Here is a 5,269-nt window from a genome sequence, read left to right on the forward strand (position 1 = left end):
TCCTACGTGAGGCTCGCAAGAGAAGGCTACAGCATTCTGGGTTGCAAGGTGAGGCATCTCTTATGGTACTTGACATCTACCTTTGTACTCCGCTGCATGCGCTGACTGAGTTTATACAGTGCATCTTTCACAGGACTCGGGTACAAAGCACATCATTAATTTATAATCCCAGCCTCCCTCCCCAGCTGCATCTATGTTTCAGGCGTTGTGGAAAGGGAGAACATAAAGTACTGGAAATGGGAAATGCTGAGGACAACGAACAGATGTGGGAACTGCTGAGGTGAGGGAGAGAGGGAACAGATGAGGAAAAAAAAAAAAAAACAGAAATAATGAGGAGAGGAGGGCATTGCGACTTAGATCCAGGCAATAAAAAAAAAAAGTGGTGACCTGTTCTAGTAGATTGGCAATTGTTTGAAGTACTTTGGCAATTGTTTTAACTACTTAAGTAATGTGGTGAGGTAGCCGTGTTAGTCCACTTTTAAAGGTAATAAATAGAGAGAAAATAAGATGATACATTTTTATTGGATTAACTTTACAGTTTTTGATTAGCTTTCGAAAGCAATACCTCCTTCAGATCAGGTTAGAGCAGCAGGCTCAGAGCCAGGGTTCAAATCTCACTGAAGTGTCATTGGGCAAGTCACTAACCCTCCATCACCTCACAATCGAGCTTAGGGGTCCTTTGACTAAAGCTTAGCCTGTGTTAACAGAATTAACACGCACTAAATGCCAGGCATTCCATAGGTATAAATGGATTTCTTGTGCGCTAAGCTTTAGTAAAAGGACCTCTTCGATTGTAAGCAATCCAGGGACAGTGAAATACGTACTGCACCTCAATGTAAAGTGCTTTGAGCTACTACTGAAAAATTGTGAGCTAAATCTAAATTGTCATCAGACAGAACAATCCCAGATGGGGGTGTAGGGATCCGTGCAAATCGGAGCACTGTTAGAACAGCAGATGCCAGAGCCCTGTCTATCATACTATATCTGAGACTGTCTCTCCTCCCTCTTCTCCCACAGGGGAGGGATAGAAAAAAAAAATCAGGGGCTATAATCCCCAGCATCTTCCTTCTACCACACACACACACCCCTACCCCTAATGCTCTACCACAGATCCTTGCGTTAATCATCTTAAATCCAAATACAGAACAGAAGATTAGGAAAGAGATGGGAAAAAAAAAACATTCCCTCACCCCTCCCCAGCTGAGTGCTGCTCCCAAAGAGTTATCCAACCTCTAGCAGCTTCTGGGAGCAGAGGGGCTCTCCATCCATCTCCCTGCCCATGTGAAAAGGGATAGACACGCAATGGCTAGAGAGCTGGAGGTGTTCCTTGGATTGTCCTTCCTTCAAACTTTGGGATTCTGTGACTCCTGCAGCTCCTTTCCTGGTGCCGTCCTCACTTCTTGCTGTGAACCAAGCCCGGTAAGGGTACTTCCTTTTAATTTATGAATTACCAACTTTTTGTTTTTCCCAAGCTGGGCTCTCATTTGCAGGAAATCAGCAGCTAAAGGGGGGAAAAAATACGCAAGAATGAGCCTTCAGGAGCCGTGTGTGTGTTTCTACTGTACTCTGATGCTGCCTCTGTGTGTGATCCTTTTTTTCTGACTTTCCAGTTTAAATGTTCTTCATTTTAACATTCTTTTATCTCCCATTCAATATGTAATATCTCTGCGCTCCTCAACTCCACTGTTCCTTCTTCTCTTTTCTTTATCTTTTCTCCTTTTTAGGTATTTTTATAGTAGGTACAATGTTTATGTATTTTATGATAGGAGTACCTTTTATCCTGTTTGTATCACTTTTTACCTATGCATAAAGCACATACATTTCCTTCTCATGGAAAATTACATGGGTAACAAACTATATATTTCATTCATTGGAAATTTTGTAAACATTATAACATCACTGTACCGCAAAAAGCATTGGGATCGTGACCCTCAGAGAATTGTGGAAAACAAAGAGATTATGATAACCTTGGATATCTCTGTCCCATCCGATAAAAAGTTGGATGCATGATCGCCAGATTTAGGGTAAAAGAGAAAAATACCAGAACAGTATTAGTCATAGAGGTGTCGGTCCCAAACGATTACTCGAGGAGAGAGAGAAAATCTTCCAAGTACCAAGAAATGCAGTCGGAGACCAAGACAATGTGGCAGAAAGATACAGAAATATTTCCCATCATGGGTGCCACAAGCTTGATCTAAAAGAATTTCCAATTATATCTGGATAGGTTGCCTGTACATGTTACATCTCACAAAATTCTGGAGGGAAGCTCTCTTTGGCGTGATGCAAATTTCACAGGGAGCGTCAGCAGTACATTTGAGAGACTGAGATCATACTCCACATACCCTGGTTTAGGAATGAGGTTCATTTATGGTAAGCGCAAAACCTACCTATTTGAAGAAATTACATCCAAGAGAATAGTCGGAGGAGTTGACAACTGGAATATCTGTAAACACCCTTCCATATATATATTTAATTTATTTGTTGCATTTGTATCCCACATTTTCCCACCTATTTGTAGGCTCGATGTGGCTTACATAGATCCGGAGAGATGGTTACAGACTCTGGTGTGAACAATACAGAGCGGTTAGAATTGTTAATTAGAATTGGGGTAGTTTGTCCCGTGCAGAATGTAGGGTGGGATCTACAGCAAGGGATTGGGTATTGTCCGTTTCCTAGTTTGATTGTTGAGTTTGTGTCTGTTCTGTGGGGTATGCCTTTTTGAAAAGGTGCGTCTTTAGGTTTTTTGAGAAGTTTAGATGGTTAATCATGGTTTCCAGGTCTTTTGGTAAAGTATATATATACATACACCTTTCCCTCTCCCTACAGACAATTTATCCACAAAAACAGTCTATCCATCACAGTCTCTCTCCCCCTACAAACACACACACACATGCGTTCTCTCTTGCCTCTCCTCAACAATACCTCCCAAATATCAAATCCATCACATGTGCAAACTTTGATGTAGTGTGTCAGTATATATTTGTCTAGTGGTGGCATTTTGTCCCTCACAAATACTGGCTGTAGGTAAAGAATGCCTTTGGAAATGTGTCCTCCATGAAGTATAATTTTCCGATCTTGTTTCTTTTCTTCTTCTTTCATTTTTTTCTCTTTGTCTTCTGTTAGCATGGCCCGATGCTCCTTTGCTGGAATAAGCAGTGACCAGGTGGTTTAAAAGGCAAGTACTAGTTAGTATTGGTGACTGGTCACTCAGAGGAAAATCTCATGCTAGATCTCTCCAAAGATTCTGGAATCTGGCATGTGCTAGACTTCTTCAGAGGAATCTGGAATGTACTAGACCTGTCCAGAGATTCTGGAATCTGGAATGTTCTACAGAAGATTCCAGAATCTGAAACCTCACAAACCTCTTAAAGGATTTTGGAATCTGAAATGTGCTAGACCTTTCCAGAGGATTCTGGCATCTGGAACATGCTGGACCTCCCCAAAGCTTCCCCATGTCTGTCTCAATAGCAGACTATGGACTTTTCCTCAAGGAATTTGTCCAAACTTCTTTAAAACCCAGATACGCTAACCACTGTTACTACATCCTCTGGCAAAGAGTTCCAGAACTTAACTATTTGTTGAGTGAAAAAATATCTCCTCCTATTTGTTTTAAAAGTATTTCCATGTAACTTCCTTGAGTGACCCCTAGTCTTTGCACTTTTGGAACAAGTAAAAAAAAAAATCGATTTACTTCTCCTTATTCTACACCACTCAGGATTTTGTAGTCCTCAGTCATATCTCCCCTCATCCATCTCTTTTCCAAGCTGAAGAGCCTTAATCTCTTTAGCCTCATATAAGAGGCATTCCATTCCCTTTATCATTGACAGGAGATGGCATCACGTGATAAGGTTGATACACTCAAGCAAACTATTGGTCCACACCAAGCCACACATAGGCAGCCCTTATTTCTAATAAGCATTTGCTATTGTTTTGGGTGACTCAATATGGCGGTGAGCTCCACCTACTGGCTTCAGGCCAGATAGTGGGCCAAGCATGCTCCCACTGTCTCCTGGCAATTAAACCTCCTTGGAATCTGCCTGTCCATAGAGATTGACAAGATCGAAGCACCACCCCATACTGGTAGCAATGCATTTGGAGGGCACCTGCTCACCTTAGCGGGAACAGTACGCGCAACTGCTAATAAGAGCCAGTTAATGCTTGTTAGCACCGATTACTGATACTTATCTCCAATTAAATGCCCATTAACTAATTGTTGTGTGCCCAACTGGCCCTATTCTATAACTAGGTGTGCAGTTGGGTGCCTAACCTTAGGTGTCATTTCTAGAATTGGCCTTCATGTGTCTACTCCGATGAGTTGCAGCTTTGGCTTTTCCGAGGTTCTGTTCATTTGATGTTTTTCTCTCATTGGCAGGGACCCCTCAGTCCTCAAGTATTGTCCTAATGCTCTTATTCTACTGATTGAGGAGCAGAAGCTAAAGAAGTAATCCAGGCTTACCTCCGAGCAGAAAGACTGCGAACTGAAAGACTTGGCATAATCCAAAATAAGATGGTATTGCTCTGAATTAGGTGGGTGAAGCTGTATGTTCCATGAAGGGCAGATCTGAAGTGGGGATCACACTAGACCTGGATATAAGTCTCCCAAACATCCAGCTGAGAAACAAGCTTTATATAGTATTGGCTCTTCTCCCTCCTTATTTTTCTTCTCTGGGTGTTTACTTTCTTTCTCCAGGCTTGTTAGCCATTTTATTGTGAACTGCTGCAACCATGCCACTAGGCAATATGCGGGATATCAAATAACATCAAATAAATATTCAGAAGAGGGTAATGCATAGGGACAGAGTTAACTGAAGCATTATGTAACCCATCTGCATGGGGCAGTTCAATTTGCTTTTATGTCTCTGGATGAGCAAAGGGCTTGGATGGGAAAAAAAACCCCAAGAAGGACTTCGCAGTATTTTTGCTTTATTAAATTGTTTTTAACCGTACTGTGAGGTCCTTCTTGTTGACATTCAACTGATGTTTCCATCTGTTGTTCCTGTTGAAGTTTTGCCTTTTCTCTTGTTTTGTTGACCAAAGAGCTTGGACAGCTGAATCATCTCTCCCTCACTCCCTTCCCTGTAGCTCCACCAAGAAACACCCTTTAATCTTTGTTCTTTTCTCTCTGCAAGTCTTCATGGAAAACCAGAAGATCTTAGCCATGCATCTGGCAACAGCTGGCTCCTTTTATACCACCAAGGGCTCTTTGGGATTGATTGCTATGAAGCTAGGCCAATTGCAAAGGTGAAAGAGGACTGGCCTTTTCCAGACC

The sequence above is a fragment of the Microcaecilia unicolor genome, chromosome 14 (assembly GCF_901765095.1).
Source record: "Microcaecilia unicolor chromosome 14, aMicUni1.1, whole genome shotgun sequence".
Lineage (NCBI taxonomy): Eukaryota > Metazoa > Chordata > Amphibia > Gymnophiona > Siphonopidae > Microcaecilia > Microcaecilia unicolor.